This window comes from Medicago sativa, chromosome 3, assembly GCF_051527215.1.
Source record: "Medicago sativa cultivar Bolivia chromosome 3, Bolivia_mono, whole genome shotgun sequence".
NCBI classification, from domain to species: domain Eukaryota; kingdom Viridiplantae; phylum Streptophyta; class Magnoliopsida; order Fabales; family Fabaceae; genus Medicago; species Medicago sativa.
Window position 1 is genome coordinate 73,082,895 of NC_140751.1, and position 23,986 is coordinate 73,106,880.

The following is a 23,986-nucleotide window of genomic DNA, read 5'->3' on the forward strand; positions in this document are numbered from 1 at the left end:
ACTAGGGCCCGTTTGGATTAGTTTATTTTAGAGCTTATATAAAACAACTTATGCAAATAAATAAGTTTTTATGTATTATTTATACGTTTTTAAGGTAGTTTATGAAGATACAATTTTCGTTAGTGAGAGTTTATAAATTAAAATAAAAGCTTATTTATTTACATAAACTATTTTTCATAAGCTCAAAATAAGCTCAAACCAAACAGGGAAAGTCAATTATAAAAGTAATGTAAAAAACAAGTCGTGAACAACCTTTCAAGCAACATAGGATAGTAGAAAGTATTGTAAATTTTGAAGATATTTCAAAAGTTTAATTTGTTTTTTTTTTGAGGGAAAAAAGTTTAATTTGTTGTTTCTTTAAATGAGAAATATGAAAAATATTTTAGCAGAGAAATATTTTTTATTACTATTTATTACTATTATTGTTATTATTAAATATGTGGAACTATACCTTTTGATATGAATCATTAGTTTTCTTATTGTTTTTTTTTTTTGAGGAAATGTTAAATCTATCTAAAATATTGGTTTTACACATCCTTGTTATTCTCACATTTTGCTAACCAAAATTTCTTAAATCTCTCCATGACTCGTATACTCATTTTATTTTCTCTTGACCACGAGTCCCTATTATTTTGGCTTGGTCAGAGGCACAATTGCACACGTTACTTAATTAAAAAAAAAACAGTCATTTTAGTAGTGATTATATTTATTGCTTTGAGTAATATAAAAGGGATCTATACACATCTACATAGAATAAACACGGTGCAACAATAGTTTACTCTCCTCACAAAATATAGTTTACTCTCCTTCCATAATATTGGATTTCCGGGATACATCTCTTGTTCCATTTTTTTTTTCCGAGTTGTTCTGTCACATCTGGTATGATTCATACTGGAGAAGAACCTGTTGAATCCTGGAGGATTTGCGCTTGTGAGACTGATAAATTTTTAAGGATGGTGACTTTGTCACGCCTCAGGTTATATTTCGATTTACCATTGTGTAGGTTTCATAATAATTGTTGATGGATGATGTTGATAGAACTGTCATGACCAATTTCATACAGCAATATTAAGCTCATATAAGTTTACTTGATATCTCTTTCGTTTATTTTATTTCATATTTAATTATTTATTCATTTTTATATGTTGATTATTATTTGGAGATAATTTTATGTCAATATTTTACAACAAAAAGTATAAGAAATTAAGCCATTAAAAATTGCAAGATTTTTCAAAACATCAAACCCACAATAAACGGATGAATTTAATTTTTCATATATGCCCTTGATTTCTATTTGAAAATACTCACGTATTTCGCTTTCTTTGATCACTTCTCTATTGCTACCACTCTTCTTTATTTGCAACAATGCTAATGTTCTTTTTTAATAACACAAGATTTTTCGAATAAATTTGTCGAAATGTATTATCACTCAATTTAATTTCACTATCCATTGGTTTGCATTCACTATAAAGAAGTGGACCGAGATTTAGACACTTATAACTATATAGAAATTGAGAAAATCATGCAATACAAAAAAAAATAAAAGGCAAAAAAATACCTATAAGTGATGATAGACGCAAGATAAATACATGAGTATTTTGAAATTGAAATGAAGGGCATATGTGAGAAAACAAATTGAGACTTGAGTGCAAAATACACCATTAAAAAAAAGACATAGCAAAACAGATCAAAAAATATTTGATCACTTTAATTGTTTTAGTGATTGTGTTTAAGCCTTTGGATTAAACAAATTGAATGGATGAGATTTGGTGTCATATTTATTTTGACACCTTGATGTCATTTGATCCTAACCCTATATATATATATATATATATATATATATATATATATATATATATATATATATATATATATATATATATATATATATATATATATATATATATGAGAGAAGAGTGTGTGTTGAGAAAGCTCTTGGATACATCACAATCTAATACACAACCTTGTTTATTCCAACAACAAAAATTATAGACAATCTTAACAAAAATGAGATATTGTTGTTAAAGAAAAAAGAGTTCATACATCATTAATTTTTTTGTGGGCGAAAAAAAACGAGATGATGCATAAACATATCAATTATTGATACCAAATACATTTTTTTTTTATATTTTGAAATACGTGCAAAGTGCCTAACTGATTAAAAGTAGCTGTGAAATAAAGATAAATACATACAATTTCACACATAAGATGGTGTTAGTATTTTGAAATCAATGTAGGCTCCTATTTTTTTTTTTTAGCTTTTAAGTTATAATTAAAAGTAGCTGTGAAATAAAGATAAATACATACAATTTCACACATAAGATGGTGTTAGTATTTTGAAATCAATGTAGGCTCCTATTTTTTTTTTTTAGCTTTTAAGTTATAAAAAAGTATTACTATTTAAAATAAAATTAATACAGTCAGATTTTGTTTATATTTATGATTATTGTTTTTCCCTAAAAGTATAAAATATTTCTAATTTTTATTTAATGTTTTTCCCTAAAAGTATAAAATATTTTTAATACTCATTTAATATAGTAAAAAATTGTTTATATATATTATTCTTTTTCCTTTATTAATTATCAGTTATTTTCCCCTCATTTAATAAATGTGTCGGTCTTTTTTTTTGAGCAAAAATGTGTAAATTATGTGCAAAAATGTGTCAGTCTTCCCGCTATTTCTTTTGTACTAACATGTGTAAATTATGAAAGGTATTTTATATAAAACTTTGATTTTGATTAAAATTATAAGGACAAATATTTGGGATTTTCTTTTAAGAAGATAAATTATCCCACCCGAATTGGCGAACCTAAAACCTTGAGGAGGAGCACACTCCAAGGTCGTCCCAAGTCATCACCACTAGGCCAACACAAATATTTGTAATTTTTAAATTGTAACAAAAAAAAAACCATGTTTATCCTTTTCAATGACAATAGTAATTTAACAAATATAATATAAATTCTTATATTTTTAGTAACACGAACAATATAACATTAATATAGAAAATTTTGTTTAAAGGTATAGTAGGAATAATAAAAAAGTATGCCCAAAATCTCATATCTCTTTATATATAGTATAGATAATATTGTTTCAATTGTAGTTGAGTAGTCATGTTTTAATGAGATTAACTTTTTTAGGTAATATTTTTAAAAGGATGTAAAGTTAATTGACTCTCTTGTTAAAAAAAAAAATTCCACCAGCCTTAGAAGGGTGTTTGATATTTTGGAAAATAATTTTTATTAAATAGGGTTGATAAAAAAATCCATAATATCTCCTTGTGTGATAGCTTAATCATGTATGTATAAAACTCGAACTCATCTGATTAAAAATCAATAACGAAAGGATTATCAAAGGTAATGAAGATAAAAGAAGGTGAAATAGTAAAATGTACTTTTAAAATAAAAGAATTGCAATATGTCATTATTTTTCAGAAAACTTATCACAACGAAAACCATTCTCATTACCATTATTCTTGTCAGCTAAAGATTTACGTTTTGGTTTTGTTGATGATTTTCTAGCTTTTTAGGATTTCTTGAATTTTTCTGTCGCAACTCCCACACCTTGTCCTAACATTTTAATTTTCCTTTAATTCACGTTTCGCCAACATCATCTGTAAATATTGTTGAAACCAATATGCAAAAAATGTAAACACATTTGAAATAACAATCATTGTATTTGAGATATGAAAATTCTAAGAACAGCACGGGGAGGAACCTACACTCAAATAAGGATCAAAGTCACGATTTGGATCCTCTAAACTGAGCAACCCGCATTAAAGAGTTAAAGTGAATAATATCGTTGATTGATAAACAACTTAATAGTTGATATTATGTCACACACACGTATACATATGCATAACCAATTATGGGTGATTGGAATGTAAACTTATATGTTACACGCTTATGATACAAGAGCTTCATTATGTTGTTTATCCAAACAACTCGTTTTTATTATCAGAATACAATTTTTTTTACAAGCATGTGCAACCTTGAAATTTCCTTTAACTGGACTAAAGACATGATTCATCAAATGTCCATCTGGTTCAACCTTTTGTGAAGGCCTAAGTTATTGCTTTCCCCCAAATTTAAAGAGATTTTTAAGCATTTTTCTTGTTTTTTCAGGAACATCTCGAAAATGAGTTGCAGGTCGGAAGCATAACTCTTATAGAGAGATATAAGAGTCACTGAAAGGAATATGTTTATCCACTGTCACAATGTCAATTTCCTTGCCTTCATTAACATCAAATTCCTTTACCTACAATCATATGAACTTATTTTTTATTTCCATGTCCATTTTTTGATCCTAAGTTCATATGATTGCAGGTAGAAGAAGCTGATGTTGATGAAGGCGAGGAAATTGACATTTTGAGAGTGGATAAAGATACTATGTTTAGTGACTCTGATATCTCCCAAGAAGAGTTATGCTTCGTGCCAGAACCCCTATTCAAGATGCTCCTAAACAACAAGACAAGTGCTTAGAAATCTCTTTAAATATGGTGGAAGACAATAACTCGAGATCCCCGCTTTCACAAAAGGCTGAACCAGATGGACATTTGACGAACCATGACTCTAGTCCAGTTAAACGTAATTTCATGGTTGCACAATATGCTTCTAAAAGTTTTTGTATAATAATAATAAAATAACTCTGTTAGAAACGACTTAAGAAAGTGCTTATATTTTAAGCACATAACATATAAGTTGACATTCCAATCACCCATAATTGGTTATGCACATGTATAAATAATATAACCTATTAAGTTGTTTCTCAATGAATGATATTATTCACTAGACTCTTTAATGTGGGTTGCAACTTTTAGAGGATCCAAATACTTTTGGAGGACTCGGATCTGTATTTTTCATTGCAGGTTCCTTCCCCGTGTTGTTCCCATAATTTGCATATGTCAAATAGAATGAATGTTGTTTCAAATGTGTTAAAAAAAATTACATATTGAATTCAATTTTTTTTACACATGAAGTAGGGAAAACTCAAATTATAAGAAAGTGAAAATGTTAAGAGGATGTGTTGGAGTTGCAGGCAGAAAAAAGTCAAGAAATCCACAAAAGCTAGCAAATAAACAAAACCAAAAAGAAAATCCTTAGCTAAGAATAGTAATGAGAATGATTTTCATTATGATAAGTTTTGTGATAATCCTTTTACTATCTTTTTTACCTTTGATAATCCTTTTCTTTCCCTTGCACCAATTTGGTTATCCTACCCTAATTTTTCAAGTTATAAACTTGGCTTAGTGGTTTTTCATAAGATGGGTTCGAGCTCTACACAAAAATGATTAAACTATCACTCAATTACTCCATCCTCAATTACCTATCAATCTCCCCCCCTTTTTAGGCTAGTAGAATTTTTATTTTATATTTTTTGACAAGAGAGTTGATCCACTTTACATGCTTAATTAAGTTGATTCACTATATATGTTTCAAAAAGATGTTGTTAAGCTTAAGTTGTAGAACCTAGGGATTCATGCATACAAATGGTTATTAAGAAGCTAAACTAGAAAATACACAAAAGGCTGAAAGATACATCTTAGAATAAAATGGTTAACCTTGATGAGTCTGATGCTTCTTTTGAAGAAAATAAAGTGTAATCAAAGAACTCACCACAAGAAAAAATGGAAAAATAAAAATACCGTGAATCTTTGTAAAAGCAATGTCTCATAGGACGCCATGAGCGTAAGGTAGTTTTTCGTGACTCAATAGTTATAAGCTCCAAAGTGTGCCACGATCCCATCTTTATTGCTTAAAATGTTGTTAAGAAAGAAGAATTAGAGGTAGCAAAAAATAGTGCATATACTAATGAATAAAGGTGAACATGGAGTTATTGAAAATTATGGCTAATTAGTACCCACAGTAGAAAACAATGAGTACATGTTTGGAATCACGATGTGTTCAGCAACATTATAGTGACTCCCCGTAATTTTGCTAAATGCTGCATTTTGGAGTTTCAAGAAAATCAGTGCTACTATGCTTTTGTCAAACTCATTGTGATACCATTAAAAAAAATAAACTAATTTGCGTCGAAAGACCAACAAGTCTGCGTTTTGTTAATGAATACTACATAACATGATTGATTTTTTTTTTAAAGCAAAATTCGGATGTTCAGAGGTTTCATATATTTCTACCATCTCAATTATGTTGGCACTTCAATGAAACAATAATCATTTGCAACACCAAAAAAAATATGTTAAAGAAGATACTCCCTCCGGTCCTTTTTACAAGAGACAAATGGGTCAACTAAAGTTGATGTATTTGGTTCAAAATGTAGACCAAATACATCAACTTTAGTTGACTCATTTGTCTCTTGTAAAAAGGACCGGAGGGAGTATATAAGAAAATATAAAAATGTGGAGGGACATAAACATAGCCCCCAATGAAAACCAATAAAAGTTAACAAATTTGAATGATTAATTAGGTCATGAGTGTCTAATTTTTTAATTTATCATATAATCAACTATATTAACTACAATTTTGGATGTCATTAGATAAGATTAAGCTACTCATTATAAATTCATTGAGCTTTGTTAATTCACAATTATGTTAATAATATATCAAATCAACAAAATTGTGGGGTGTACAAATACAAAATGGATCCTCCACAACTAACCTTATGGTGCAATAAAAGGCTCCTTATAATCTACTACCCCCATCCCTAATTATAAGATCCTTTTGAGAATTTTTTTTGTCTCTTTTTATAAGACCATTTTGATATTTTCAACTACATTAATTATTTCTTTACATACATGGCCCTATTTGTTATACATCTTTTTCTTCAATCAGCAATAAACATCATATGGAAAACATAAACTAACTCTCTCTCTCTTAAGGATAAAATTGTAAAAACAATAGTGATTACAAACAACTTTAATACAAATATTCACTTTCTTAATTCCTGTGATTTTAACAAAAGGGTCATTAGTGACGGAGGTAGTAATTGTCTACATCTAACTAGAAAAGATCCAATTCCCTATATCATATTTATTGTATTGATCATTGTAACGACAAACAATCTATCACATAATCAAGACTTGCAATCAATTTGTAATTTTCCATATGTTATTATTTTGTTTTACTTCTTCTCATGCATAGTAGATCAAGGAAAAGAAGAGAGAAGACTTACAATAAGCAACATCAAATGGATGATTACATTGTTGCAAATGCCTTTTCTAGATACCATTGGAATAATTTTTTAAGTGCGAATAGAGCAGCCAATCATCTAAAGTGCGAGTCTTCAGTAGTTGATTAGTCTGCAAAAATATTACCACAAACTTGAAATTAAGACCGATCAGATATGTGTATATAAATCATGGTTTTTCAAAATATCTTTCAATAAAATTGAAAAAAAAAAGGTTAAAAGATTGGTCGGATTTTGAGAACAAGTTTAGATTGGTTGGATTTTGAGAACAAGTTTTGATATACTTGAATCGAAAGTATAAATTTATGTCGACCGACTTACTATGAAGATGTGAAAAGATTTAAACTTTAACACCAAGCGAGGAGGATTAATCTAAAAACAAGATCAACATACACAAGTTAACATGAAGGAAAGAAGGGAAAGAGAAAGAAAGTGAGTGGAAAATAAAGACCGATGATATATAAGTAACGTACTTGACTTTATGGAGGGAGTGCAATGAAGAAAAGACAACCTTAAATGTTGTGTGTATGTGTGTGTATACGAGAGAGAGAGAGAGAGAGAGAGAGAGAGAGAGAGAGAGAGAGAGAGAGAGAGAGAGAGAGAGAGAGAGAGAGAGAGAGAGAGAGAGAGAGAGAGAGAGAGAGAGAGAGAGAGAGAGAGAGAGAGAGAGAGAGAGAGAGAGAGAGAGAGAGAGAGAGAGAGAGAGAGATTGGAAACATCATTATATAGAACAATGAAATACACAACCTTGTTTATTCCAACAACAAAAATTATAGACAATCTTAAGAAAATGAGAGATTTTTTTTTTCTATTAAAAAATAAATGAGTTCATACATCATTCATTTTATTGGGTGAAAAAAACAAGAGACGATGCATGAACATATCAAAATATTGACATCAAATACATTTTTTTTTTTGAAATATGTGCAAAGTATCTAACAGATTAAAAATAGCAGAGAAAAATAATACAAAGAATTTCATACATAAGACATTGTCTGTAATTTGATGTCAATTTAATTTTTTTTTATTTTCTTAGCTTTTAAGTTATAAAAAATAATTCCTATTTTTTTTCAAAAAAAGGTATAAAATACATTTTGATACTCATTTAATACAGTCAAAATTTGTTTAATCTTTTTTAGCTTTTAAGGTATAAAAAAGTATTACTATTTTCTTTTTCAAAAAATGTAAAAAATATTTTTGAATACTCATTTAAAGCTGTCAAAATTTGTTTATGTATATGATTATTGGTTTTCCCTAAAGGTATAAAATATTTTTATTATTCATTTAATACAGTTAAGGTATAAAATATTTTTAATATTCATTTAATACGGTCAAAATTTGTTTATATTTATGATTTAGATTTTTCCCTTATTAATTATTAATTATTTTCCCTTATTATTTTCCCTTTTTATAATTGAAATAATAAAAAAGTCATCCCAAAATCCCCTTTCTCTTTATAGATAATATTGTTCCTATTGTAGTTTAGTAGTCATATTTTAATGAGATTTCATTTCTTTAGTAAACACTACCTCCGTTCCTTTTTTAATTGTCACTTTTTGACATTTTATATTAACCAAGACAATCAATAAATGTTACTAGTTTTGATATAAGAATTTATAGGGTTAATACATGTTTACCACCCTGTAATATTAGCGATTTCCGGTTTACCTCATGTAAAAAAATTTGTTTAGATTCCAACCCTCTGTAATTTGAAGATTCTTTGGTTTTTGGATCTTCATGAATTTTGACTGTACAAAATTGATGATATGGCAGGGGGATAAACCAAAATTCTCTCAAATTACAGGGGGCGAAAGTACGTTAAATTTTGTAATTTGATGCCATGAAGGTCCAAAACCAAAGAATCTTCAAATTACAGGGTTGGAATCTAAACAATTTTTTTTTACAGGGGTAAACCGGAAATCGCTAATATTACAGAGGGGTAAACATATATTAACCTTAATTTATACTTTTACTATAATAGCCTTATTCATTTAATATCAAATTTCATACATTTTTCTATGTGCAATGAACAACTATGGGTAATATTGGTAAAATAACATTTAATATTACATTGAACTTTGAAAGTGACAGTTAAATAGGAACAAAAAATTTCTCCAAAAGAGACAGTTAAAAAGGAACGGAGGGAGTATTTTTAAAGGATAAAATAGTAAATAAAATAGCTTGAATGAAGGGTAAAATAGGTAAGAAAAAGTTAACCTAATCTCATGTACTATCTTTACATATAGTTGATGACGGGTCTGTAATTGAGTATTATGACATTCATAATTAAGTTTATGATCAATTTGTAATGAGATTATCATGAATGTAATTTGCTATATTCATATTTCAGTATCTTATTATAGCGTTTCATTATAGCATTTTTGGTTACAGATTTAAAAAAAAAAACGCAACTTTTATTAGCGCTTTCAGTAAAACGCTAAGAATCCCCTATTTGAGTAGAAAGGCTACAATAGCGCTTATCAGAAAGTGCTAAGAAACAGCTGTTAGAAAAGCGACTTTAATAGCACTAGAATAAGGCTATATTAGCGCTTTTCTGAAAGCGCTATTGAAGTATTGCTATTTAATAGCGTTTGGAAAGCGCTATTATAGGCTCCTGGCCTATAATAGCGGGGGCTTTCTTAGCGCTTCAAAAGCATTATTAAAAGCTAAAATGAGTGCTATTAAAGGGGGTATTTTGTAGTAGTATTGGGAAGGCTGAGATGACGCTTGTTGTGTGAATTGGGCTATGAGTACTTCAATATTCACGTGTTATGTGCTTTCTCTTAAAATCTTGCAAGAAGGCAACCTGGCTTCTTCTGAATTGTCTTAATTGTAGATTTTGTTTGCATCCTACTCCCTTATTATCTTGTAATATATTATAATATTCAAGTATATATGAATTTCTGCAGAATTTAATAGACTGTTTCCAGCATAAATATGTTGTCGAAAGTGAAGATTGGGAATGTCTGCTAAATTTTATATAACCAAATTCAAATAGTTATAAGGTTTTCTAATGTTACTAAGTATTAAATATGTTGTAGTGAGAGCTGTGAGCCATTACAGTATGCTGTATTCGTCATTATTTCCCTTAAATATCTTACTTCAAGGCAAAACACCAAAGTGAATTAGAATTTTCATTAACAATTGCTCCATTGCGTTGAAAAGTTAGAAATTAAAACATGACTTCAAATGTGTTAATGGGACTTAATACTAGATAAGAGATCAGACATAAACTCAGAACCATGAAACAAAATCAAGAAACATAAGTTCAATGTACACAACTAAAAAACTCGCTTTTAGTGACGGTAGCTATTTTTTGACTTCAAATTATATCGCTAAAACATGACTTCAAATTATATCGCTAACTATTTTTTGACGGATTTTGTGATGAGTTGTATATTCATAATAAGAATGGGGCTCGCGAATAATTAGCGAGGGAAAACAAATCTGTCACTAAATTAAAGGTGAAAGCAAACTTTAAACCACAATTTCCGTCACTAATCAGTGATGAAATGAAAGAATCCGACACAAAATTCTGAGGGAGCAAATCTGTCGCTAATTTGCAGGAAATTTCTGCTGCGACGCATTTTGATTCTGTCGCTAATACCATAGGTTATTATTATTGTTTGCTAAATGGAATTATGTGTAGGAAATCTCCCTATTCTTTTCAAAATATATTTGTAATATTAAACAAGAGGAATCATAAGTACCCAAAAACAAATTAGAAAACAAGAAATACATAGAAATCACACTAATTTTTGAATTCAAAAACACATTTAATAATTTTTTTTATTTCGTCCACAAGGATCACACTAATTTTGCACCAAAATACATAGAAATCATAACTAATATATTATTGGCATTGTACTTAAAACTAAAAGTTGCGATCAAAGTCTCCAAACCACATAATAAATATCAAGTAGGTGGATCCTAACATGAAGGATGAGTCGGATCTGAAAGTGAAGGTAGACGTGAATAAACATGTGAAAAGACTCCATAAATTGCTGGAACTGCTCTCGAAGCAAACATGGATCCTCCTTTGACTGCTCTAGGAGCAAATGTCAAGCGTTGAAGATTTATCCATCTTAAGACATAAATGGCGAAATATTTATATAATTAGTTAACACAAATAAATTTGAATAAAGTCTTTATTGTCAGAAAAATTAAATAATATTGAAGAAATTTGGAACACACTGGTATTCACATGCCTTATTTTATCGGGTATGAGCTTTTTCAATGCACCTATCTTCTCATTGATTTTATATCATCAGTTCTGCAGAGTGCAGACATCCACAAGCTTTCAACTTCACCAAGGACAAAGAATAAACCAACATCATAAATATCATATATTTATAAATATAATATATACCACAAAGCTCTCCTGGCCAAAAAACAAATGGTGGGTTATGCATTTAATAAAATCGACAGAGACACTAGTTTTGTTGAAGATACTAGCAGGAAAAACAAACTTACGAAGATTGAGGGTCTATAGTGAAGCAGAAGCAAGGATGTGGAGAACTGAGAATCGTCGGTGTCTGACTTTTTGCTTGGTACCCTTCACCATTCTAGCTCACAAGTGTAACTTCGTCGCTACGTTGCAATTTACGAACCACTGCTGACAGACTTCATCTTTGGAAATGGCTTATAGATGACTGATCCATTAATAGGAACAAACCAAAATGTCAATGGCGATCGCATGATATAAATAGTCTATTTGTGTGTAAGAACATATGCATTGTCACAATTGTTTCTCAACCTGCAGGGACTACAGGCATGACAATATAGAAAGATTACATGAGGGGGTCTAAAAAAGAAAAAGTGACAGATGTGAGTGAGGGGATCATAAAATGGATGGCAGAACAATTAAATCAATCTCAAGTTCTTCGCCACAAACCACAAATATAAACACTACTAATATAATTATCTTTTTACAATAGTTGAGATAAATTCAAGCCATGCTGCCTCCATTATCTCAAACCAAATATCAATCAATCAAGAAGACTGTCTTGTTTATTTCAAACAAACCATGCTGCCTTCATTATCTCAAACAAACCATGTTGTCTTGTTTATTTTTGAGTGGTGTTGGAATCCAAGAGAGTGTTAGTCTCGCTAATGCTAATGCTTTGCTTGTGTTTTTGTCTTAGGGGCAGTTTTGGTTTGTGTTTTTTTTTGCTGGCCGAACTTTGTTTAGCTGATACTGTAATTTAGGTAACTTTGTTGTACTGTTTGGTGCGTGGGGGGTCCTCCTTTGTAACTTTGAGCTCATCCCACTATCTTTGTGGGAAGCTTTTCGTTTATATAATATGTTGTTCAAAAAAAAAATTCATTCAAGAAGACTTATGGAATAACCACTTAATTGTGTTGAGCACCAAATGGTGCCTGTTACATGTTACACTTACATCTCTTTCATTCAGGTGCACAAACTTCCTTAAAATTTTCCACATTGGGGCATCCAAAACCAACTGAAATTTGAATATCCTACCTCGACTCTGTCCTGAAAATGAAATCAATCACTCAGTTAATCATTCCAGTAACTGAAATTCAAGGTAGCAGTTTGAATTGAAAACTTATTATTACCACATCAACAACACCTCACAAGTTAACAAACAAAAACGCAAAGTTATAGTCAAACCCAATGTAGAGTTTGGTACATCACGCTCTTGTTGGTATGATGATCAAGTCTTTGTCTGAATTGGCTTCTTATTCATGCTCATCTTTGCTGTGTTGAGTTGTGCAGGCACATGTTATGATTAAACCAGAATTAAGCAATACGAAATCAAATATTCATACACACATCCTCAGAGAAGGCAACCTACTATAAAGAAACAGATTGGATACAAGCTACGAAAACAAGAACAAAAACAATAAAAGATTAGACTTCTTCCTGCAATATTTATATTTAATATTCTTCATATCAATTTGGTTCTTTCGATTTAGGCTTATTCCTGCAAGATGTCAACAACAAAAAAATAAAATGAGGGTAAGCAACATCAAGTTTATTAATGACACAAAACTTGACAAAAATACATTAATTTGGTTCATGCATTAATTTTTGTTTCAGATTATTGAAAAATCTGTCAGAAACTTGGTGTATCATAATCCACTTGTATGATGGTTTTGCAGTGACAGATTGATTATGGCTAAACAAGCTTCATAATCAAACACAAACTACCTCCAATTGTCAGTTAAAATAAAAGACAAATCTCACTTGAGGCACGCATGAAACATAATCATTCATTAAACACACTAGTAACTGAAAACACAAAACTGAAATATGTTAAAGATTAAATGAAAGCAACGAAATAATGAAGTATATATACACAATGCCCTGGACAGTTTTATCAAGAGCTGAAAATCAACTGTAATTAGAATAATGGTGACTAAAAAAGTTGTGCTCTTGATCCCTAGTAAAGCTAATTGACGCCGCCATACTTCTGAAAAAAGCTTATATTTCAGCAAAGATAAAGTTGACACCTGCAATGCCTATACATCCAAGCTTGAAGGGCTCTTGTGTTAGGGAGCATGTCAGATATAGAAAATTGTATCAGATTTCACTTAACATTTCATCTTTCAAGCAAACTTTAAAACATATTTTCCTTTACGATTTTAATTTGAATGGAATAGTATTAAACAAACAAGAGTAACAAATGAATCCAAATTAATGTACAATCATTGACTAAGTTGCTCCTAGCCGAAGGAAAAAAACAAGAAATCTTTTATTACTATGTAGTTATAGTTCCCAATCTTTGACTCATTTGGCAACAAGAACAAAAGAAATAACGGTTCAAATAACAATAAAAATCCAAACTGAACCTATATGTCCTAAAATACAAAAAATGTTTAGTAACAAGGAGTTTTAGTGGAGGCAGTGACACATGATTATAGAGGTAGTGACACATTGTAATTCGTAATCAATAATATATAAACTAGTGGAATGAAATTGGAAGTTATTTCTCAGATAACTAAACCAATATATTATCAGACATAACATCAGTTGCTGGGATAACGCATAATAACACAACAAATAAGATGCTAAACAAAATAGGAACCTATATGTACTAGAATTCTTAACCAGTTTACTAGCTTTCCATCTTGATCTATGATATGATTGTATTGTCTACCTCTCTCTCCTTGTCCTGGAAAAACCTACACAAGAAAATTTTAATAAAAAACAAGAAATTGAACAAGAAATGAACAAAGGTAGGTAGGGAATTGATTCTAAGGTCTCCATCTCTATTAAAAGAAAGGTAAGAAAGCCAAGGAGAGGCCCTAACCTAACCCGAAGCCCTGCAATGCCACGAGCAAAAAACCATAACCCCCATGCTTTCATTTCGCCAAAAGCAAAGCAACACGGCGACGATGGCAACAAACCTAACATTGCCGTCACTCACCCACATTGCATATAACCACTAATTGGAGTTCAACATTTTTGTTAGAGTCAACAATTTCTGTTAAATATCAGTACCATCAATTTCTGTTATCTCACACCAGCTCATAGCTGGTTCTGATTTATGTATCTTCTATTATTTCTATGTATTTGATTGTGTTAGTTATGAGTAGGTAAACTTCTAGGTTGATGAAGCCAAGATGAATCTATTGTGATATGTGATCCATGTAGCTTGTTGAAACTCTCTTTGTGATCAATGAAAACCAGTCTTTATTTAGAATTACTTATGCTTAATGCTTTTCTTATGATTGTGTGTATGACTACTAGCAATAGCTTCTCAATTATACGAATTGAGCTTAGACTTTAATTAACTACTAGCCCTAGCTATTGAATCCGTCCTCGTAATTCTGTTTAACTTTACATATGAAACTAGAGATAGGAAGTTGCGAGTTATGACTTAGGGTTAACGAACTAGAACATCATTTCCGCAGTTATTCAATCGATTTAAGAGATTAAGAGATTATAACTTAGGAAAGGGCTTTGAGTCAAGAGATTTATCAAAGCTATTTAGTTAATCCGTCGTAAAGATTGAGTTCCAATTGAGAGCAAAGAGGAACAAACTATTCACAGTAAGCAATAGAGGAATCGTAGGCTTAATCATCTGTTTTAACATTTTTTTTACAACCTTCAAAAATATTTCCTATCTTAAATATATATCGTCAATACCTAAAAATTAAACTCAAGGAACTTGTGGTTGGCTTTAGTTAGAGACTCTGAATGGAAGTGTTTAGGAGTTGCAATAGCGACTCTTATATATATAAAAAAGGTAAACACCAATTTTGTGTAAAAATTATAAATACATCCTCAAGTGTCTCTTTTATTTGTAATTTTATGGTCTAAATTGACAAACAAAAAATATATTGAGCATTAAAATGATTAAAAAAAAACATTTGAGAATCAAAATGACCAACTTAATTATACCATGTCTTTGAGTTATCATGCATTTGCATTATGAGACAGTAATTTAAGAGAAATGATATTTGTACAACCATTTTCTAACAACTTTTTGACAATTTTCTCTCTCATACTCACATTATCTTCTTATTCTCTCTCTTCCTTTTTCTCTCTCTATTATTTTTGACCAATCAAAAGAGAGAAAACCAAAGTTGTCATGAAAGTTGTACCAAAGAGTTGTACAAATATTACTACTCATAATTTAAACCATTTTGATGGTTTAATCATTTTTAGAAAGGTAAAATGCAAATGCTTCCGACATATAAACCATTACCTAACAGTATGCTACATGTTTCCAACTTTAAAGTTTAATTTTCAGGAATGAGTTCTTTAGTAGCCTCTTTCGTCTACTACATGCCTCCAACTTGGAGAAGGAATTTGCAGGAACATTTAGGATGAAATTAGGATAATGCAGAATAGATGTTAAATGAAATAAAACATATTTGAACTATTTTAACAATGCTTAATTATTAGGGTCCGGAGTCATTAGACAACAATTGTAATTTACTATCTATTATTATTTATGACTAATGCTAGCAACACATTCTTTTGAACACTCTCCCTAATACTCACTCTTTTATTGGTTTAAATCATTGTGCGCTACACTTTGGAAATAGAACTCACACAAAGTGGTGGGGCATACATTAATTTCATCCAATAAAAGAGTGAGTGCTAGATAGAGTGTTCAAAAGTCAGTGTTGCTAGCATTCATCATCTCTTATTTGTATAAATAGGATAACAAGTGGAATCATAAGAAAATTCCAAAATGCAGACAGACTGCAACAAGTTCTTGGTGCAGACTGTGTATAAATTCTGTTGGAGTTCATCAATGTTACATTGGTTGCTCAATTTTGCGATATCCATATTTATGTAGAAGGTTGTTTTAATTACCAACAAATGGGGTATCAAGAGCCTAGTTAAACCAAGATGCCAGCAATTTTAAGCACATGAGTAACCTAACTTCAGTAAGTCTAATCAACAATTTATAAGTTTAACGGAACTATGTGAACCAACAAAAGAAGAAAAATCAAAGGTTGATCAATAAAAAGAAGAAGAAAAAAGCTGATGGAACAGTTCAAATATGCAAGTATTCATGCATGAAAATGAATGTTTTTCAAAATGGATGGATAAGTTGGTCAGTGATACCAAGAATAACAGTGATGATATAACAGAAAAGTAAGTCATCGAAAAAATCATGTGCACACTTACAAGACGATTTGATTACGCCGTAGCAGCGATTAAAGAGTAAAAAAATCTTAAAATAACGACATTGAACGACTAGCAAGTATCCTTAGAGTCACATGAAATGTGAATGTGTGAAAGATTGAGTGACATAATCGACCAAACATTGCAAAATCTGATAGATAAGGGATTTGTGCAAAGGAAGGTAGACCTCAACCAAAGAGGGCAAAACTTTATAGGAAGAGCAATGTTTCCTAGAAATAATTCATCAATGAAACTAGAAGTAGTGGCTCTTCACAAAATAAATCCAATATTCTAAGTCATAAATGCAAGAAGTATGGACATCATACATAGAAGCCAGAAATTGTTCTACTCGAGCATTTTGGTTACATAAAATATTAAGTGAAACATACATTGCATAAATATCAAGTGCACCATAGAAATGGCTAACAATTGATTTGTATGACGAGACCAAACCTATATTGTTTAAACCATCCAATTCTTCTTGCAACATATATAGAAAGTAACAAAAACAGCAGGTGTCATCTAGGAACTAGAAACATTCATATAAATGACAGGTTACATGCCGGAGAGATCCTTGGACATGAGGATAAATCATCTAAAAATTGGGGACTCTCCATTGTATGCAAATTACTTCTATAGCGGATTTCCATAACCTTTAAAAGTCTTGCATTCTGCAAAATATATGCTACACAAATTGAAAATTAGCTTCTAAGGCATGATAGTCTAAAATTTTGCATGTGTTAAATGGGATGAAGCACATTCATGAATGATATACGTTTCTTTCCAATCTTCAATGCCTCTGGTAGTAGATGAACCTGTCCATTGTCAATCAGAGAAAAAATAGGATTCACAAAAATACATAAAGAGACTAGAAAAGCAGAACAAACAAAAACCAATAACTATTCATCGACGTGACCAACAAACCTTTGAAATTGGAAGAGTTTGAAGTTTGGGACAATAATGGAGCATTTGTACTACCTCATTCCAATCATGAATGCAATAATCAAACCAAAATAGTCGAAGTTCAATTAAGTTTTCAAACACAGGATAGCCTTGGTAATATGAATTGATTTCTTGATTGGGGAGACTTTTCCCCATCTGCATATCAAAAAAAAAAAATTACATACTAAAAAACCAAACAAAAGTCATAGAACCTGTATGGATAAACAACATAATTAAGTGTCAGAATTGGATATGAGTGTTTATGTGAGTTATTTCTACACCAGACATAAATAAAATTTCTTCATATGATCTACAATTATTTTCATAAGCTAACTCAATGAAAGTATGGAAATAAAATCAAAGCAGCTTATGTACATATCATAAGTTGTTTCCCTAAACTATCTAAAATAGTTTAAAAAACGTTTATGCATATGGATAATTCAAATAAATCAATCAAAACAGACAAATGATGATGTTGATAAAAGAGAATGCATCATATCATAACATATCATACCCCTGTTATAGTTAGAAATTGCACATTAGAAACTGCTCTGAGCTGAACATCGAATAAACATATATTGGCTTTAATCAACTTGGATAAGGGTTTAGAGTACCCTCCAGCTGTAACTCCTACACTTGATGTGACATATGCCCTTTTCAAATCCTCTAATATGGGAAACCCAGATATAAGTTTCTTTAAATCCTCGATATAATCCAAACAAACATCAATCAGATGTAACGTTTCAAGTAAAGGAAGATGAAATGAACAAGGAGACATAGTTAAGACAAGTAGGTTTGTTAATTTCAAAACCACGAGAGTTTTGCAACATAAAATGGCAGACGACAAAGTGACAATATCCAAAGTGACGATATACAAAGTGATAGAACTTTGTGTATATTTGAAAAAATTCAATAAGTTTTATCACTTTGGATATCGTCACTCTGGAGGAATCAAGGCATAGATTCAGTTCTGTCAAATGTTGGACCATTCCAGCATCAATCAATGGGTTGAAGCAGCAATACGTCGACACGTGCAGGATCTCTCCCTATTATTGTTATCACGTGTCACTTTGACGTCTGCCATTTTCTGCTGCAAAACACTCGTGGTTTTGAAATTAACATACCTACTTCTCGCAACTATGTCTCGTTGTTCTGTTCATCTTTCTTCACTTAAAACGTTACATCTGATTGATGTTCGTTTGGATGATATCGAGGATTTAAAGAAGCTTATATATGGGTGTCCCATATTAGAGGATTTGAAAACTGCATATGTCACATCAAGTGTCGGGGTCGGGGTTACAACTGGAGGGTACTCTAAACCCTTATCCAAGTTGATTAAAGCCAATATCCGTTTATTCGATGTTCCACTCAGAGCAGTTTCTAATGTGCAATTTCTAACTAGAACAGGGGTATGATATGTTATGATATGATGCATTCTCTTTTATCAACATTATCATGTGTCTGTTTTGATTGATTTATTTGAATTATCCATATGCATAAACGCTTTTTAAAATATTTTAGAGAGTTTAGGGAAACAACTTATGTTATGTACATAAGCTGCTTTGATTTTATTTCCATACTTTCACTGAGTTAGCTTATGAAAATAATTATAGATCATATGAAAAAGTTTATTTATGTTGGGTGTAGAAATAACTTACATAAACACTCATATCCAAGTCCGGCACTTAATCATATTGTTTATCCATATATGGCCTATGACTCTTGTTTGGTTTTATAATATGTAATTTTTTTTTGGGTATGCAGATAGGGCATAGTCTCCCCAATCAAGAAATCAATTCATATTATGAAGGCTATCCTGTGTTTGAAAACATAATTGAACTTCGACTATTTTGGTTTGATCATTGCATTCATGATTGGTATGAGGTAGTGCAAATGCTCCATTATTGTCCCAAATTTAAAACTCTTCCAATTTCAAAGGTTTGTCGGCCACGTCGATGAAATATTGGTTTTTGTTGGTTCTTCTTTTCTAGTCTCTTTATGTATTTTTACGAATCCTATTTTGTCTCCGATTGACAATGGACAGGTTCATCTACTACCAGAGGAATTGAAGATTGGAAAGACCCGTATACCATTCCTGAATTTGTTTCATCCGATTTAACAACATGCAAAATTTTAGACTATCATGCCTTAGAAGCTGACTTTCGATTTGTAACATATATTTTGCAGAATGCAAGACTTTTAAAGGTTATGGAAATCCACTATAGAAGTAATTGGCATACAATGGAGAGTCCCCAATTTTAGACGATTTATCTTCCTGTCCAAGGATTTCTCCGGCATGTAACCTGTCATTTATATGAATGTTTCTAGTTCCTAGATGACACCTGCTATTTTTGTTACTTTCTATTTATGTTGCTACCAGAATTGATGGTTTGAACAATATAGGTTTGGTCTCTTCAAACAAATTAATTGTTAGCCATTTAATTTCTATGCTGCACTTGATAACTATGCAATGTATGTTTCACTTAATATTTTATGTAACCAAATTGCTTGAGTAGAACAATTTGTGGCTGCTATGTATGATGTCCATACTTCTTGCATTTATGACTTAGAATATTGGATTTATTTTGTGCAGAGTCACTACTTCTAGTTTCATTGCTTGAATTATTTCTAGGAAACCTTGCTCTACCTCTAATGATTCAATATTTAACCATTACTCCAGGCCCTCATTTCTTCATTATGAAGTCGGCAATTGAACTTGATATCTCATTCTCAGTTTTAAGGTATTAATCTTTCTCTCTTTAATTTTCTATATCGATACATTGAATGATCAATTTGGTTTGAGGTTTTTAAAAGCAATTTATGTTTATGTCTATTATTTTGCAGTTTCATTAGTGATTTTATACATCTGGATTTGGTCGTTGTCTATTATATTCAAAATATTGTTCATTCATTTTTTCTTCGAGTTCTGGAATCAATTCCCAAACAATAATTTTTTTAGATATTGGTTCATCAGAATCAGTAGCATGAGTTGAGAACATATGATTAGTATCATCTACATCAACTTTTGTATCTGATTTTTGTTCATTATTATCTGCATAAACTATTTATCTTCTTTGTGCTATTTTGTTCTTTCCACCTATCATTATATATAAATTACCATGCAGATTCATTCTGAGAAACATTTAATGTATCCTAAAACAACAACTATTTGTTCAAATTTAGTTACGTTGTAGCCGTAATTTAAAACTGCAGTATACAACATATATAATCAAATATGGAACTAAATTTAAATGTAGATTCTGGTTAGGGTTTGTTAATTGACTTACAATGGGTTCAGAAATGTCTCGTATCTCTACCTTCATGAAGCCATATCTAAGGCAGTATATTCCAATATCTTCACCAAATTTATAGTCATGTTTACTAATTTCCTTAGATATTTTCTTGGTATCTGCTAAAACCTCTGCACTAAAACCCTGCTATGGTATATATAATAGTTGAAATAAAGCAGCCTTTAGCCATGGAATAGAAGATAAAACCAAAAACATAAAATTAGTTCATATATGTTTTCAGTGTAAGGTTTTCATACACTATCATATATGCTTTAAGTGTAAGGTTTTCATACACTGTCATCGAATCGTAATTGTTAAATCATTTAACATGTAAATTGGTTCTAATTAGTTGACAATATAATTTTTTTTTACAACAACAGCATATCAAAATTAAACTCAAATAAAACATATAATTATAGATAAAAGATAACAGAGGGGGAAGCAGTTGTCACACACCTCAGTTCCATCAAGAAGATAACTTGATGCCGAAGTTGTATCCATTTATTCCCACAAGCCATACAACAACTCATCTGGATTTTCTTCCTTGTCGATACATTTTCTTCCTCCTTATTCTCCAACTTCCTTTTTTCCTCATTAATAGTTGCTCATTTTCAGATGGTAGCCTATCAAATTTCCTCATTAATAAGCTCCAAAGTGTGCCATGAGCCTATCCTTACTGCTTCAAATGATGTATAGAAAGAAGAATTAGAGGTAGCAAATATAGTATAGATACTAATGAATAAATGTGAACATGTAGTTATGGAAAATTATGGCAAACTAGTATCCACAATAGAAAATAATGTGCACATATTTGTAATCATGGTGTGTTTAGCAGCGTCACAGTAACTCCTTGTAATTTTATTTGAAGTTGCATTTTAGAGTTTCAACAAAAATCAGGGTGTTACTGTGATTTTGTCAAACTCACTGTGATTTCATAATATTTCTACTATCTCAACAAAACTAACTTGCGTAGCAAAAATTGGAATCCAGAGGCTTCATAAATTTCTACTATCTCAATTATGGTGACACATCAATAAAGACAACAATCAATTGCAGCACCAAGACAATAGTTAGCAAATTTGATTGATTAGTTAGGTTATGATTGAATAATTTATTAATTTATCATCTAATGAACTATATTATTAACTATGACTTTGGATGTCATCGGATAAGATTGAGCTACTAATTATAAATTCATTGAGATTTGATAATTCACAATTATGTTAATAATATATCAAATCAACAATATTGTGGGGTGTACAAATACAAAGTGCATCCTCCATAGCCAACCTTATGGTGAAATAAAACGCTCTCTTATAATCTAATGAAAAATAATCTATTCAATATATCACATAATCAATGCTTGCAATCCATTTGTAATTTCCATATGTTATTATTATTTTGATTTACTTCTCATGCATACTAGATCAGAGCAAAGAAGAGAGAAGACTTACAATAAGCATCATCAAATGGATAATTCCATTGTTGCAAAAGCCTTTTTCTGAACTCCAATAGAATTCATTTTTAACTTCAGTAGTTGATTAGTCTGGAAAAAATATAAACACAAACTTGAAGTTAAACTTGATCTGGTGTGTATGTGTGTATAAATCATGACATTTTTTAAATATCATTCAATTAAATAGAAAAAAAAGTTGAAAGATTGAATTTTGAGAACAAGTTTTTATATACATGAATCGAAAGTATAAATTTATGATGATGACTTGCTATGAAGTTGTGAAAAGATTTCAACTTTAACACCAAACGAGGTGGATTAATCGAAAAACAAGATCAACATAACAAGTTAACCTGGATTAAAAAAACAAATAGAGATCTGGAAAGAAGGGAAAGAGAAAGAGAGTAGTGGAAAACAAAGGCCAGTGATGAGTAACATACTTGACTATATGTAGTGAGTGCAATGAAGAATATACAACCTCAAATTTTGTGTGGAGAGAGAGAGAGAGAGAGAGAGAGAGAGAGAGAGAAATAGTAGTGGAAAACAAAGCCAGTGATAAGTAACGTACTTGACTATATGTAGTGAGTGAAATGAAGAAAATACAACCTCAAATTTTGTGTGGAGAGAGAGAGAGAGAGAGAGAGAGAGAGATAGTAGTGGAAAACAAAGCCAGTGATAAGTAACGTACTTGACTATATGTAGTGAGTGCAATGAAGAAAATACAACCTCAAATTTTGTGTGGAGAGAGAGAGAGAGAGAGTAGTGGAAAACAAAGACCAGTGATAAGTAACGTACTTGACTATATATAGTGAGTGCAATGAAGAAAATACAACCTCAAATTTTGTGTGGGGAGAGGGAGAGATAGATAGATAGATAGTAGTGGAAAACAAAGACCAGTGATAAGTAACGTACTTGACTATATGTAGTGAGTGCAATGAAGAAAATACAACCTCAAATTTTGTGTGGAGAGAGAGAGAGAGAGAGAGAGAGAGAGAGAGAGAGAGTAGTGGAAAACAAAGACCAGTGACGTACTTGACTATATGTAGTGAGTGCAATGAAGAAAATACAACCTCAAATTTTGTGTGGAGAGAGAGAGAGAGAGAGAGAGAGAGAGAGAGAGAGAGAGATAGTAGTGGAAAACAAAGACTAGTGATAAGTAACGTACTTGACTATATGTAGTGAGTGCAATGAAGAAAATACAACCTCAAATTTTGTGTGGAGAGAGAGAGAGAGAGAGAGAGATAAAGAGAGAGAGCTCATGGATAAATCATTATATAGAACAATCAAATTCACAACCTTGTTTATTCCAACAAGATATATTATAGACTGTCTTAACAAAAATGAGATTTTTTTTTACAAAAAAAATAAATGAGTTCATACATCAGTAACTTTTTGGCCGGGAAAAAGGAGAGATGAAGCATGAACATATCAAGATATTGATATCAAATAAGTTTATTTTTTTAAAATATGTGCAAATTGGCTAACAAATTAAAAGTAGCAGAGAAATAAAGATAAATGCATACATAAGCTGGTGCAACATTTTGATATCAA

At 30.9% G+C, this 23,986-nt stretch overlaps 1 long non-coding RNA gene across 1 annotated transcript; it reads right to left on the minus strand.

Annotated features, from left to right (window-relative positions):
- Positions 1 to 10,972: 10,972 nt before the first annotated feature.
- LOC146939981 (uncharacterized) lies at positions 10,973 to 23,213 on the minus strand. The gene is made up of 5 exons (XR_015031857.1): positions 22,437 to 23,213; positions 21,439 to 21,658; positions 12,543 to 14,289; positions 11,617 to 11,795; positions 10,973 to 11,447 (listed from the first exon to the last, which is right to left on the minus strand). It is a non-coding gene; the product is annotated as an uncharacterized LOC146939981 (long non-coding RNA).
- Positions 23,214 to 23,986: the final 773 nt, after the last annotated feature.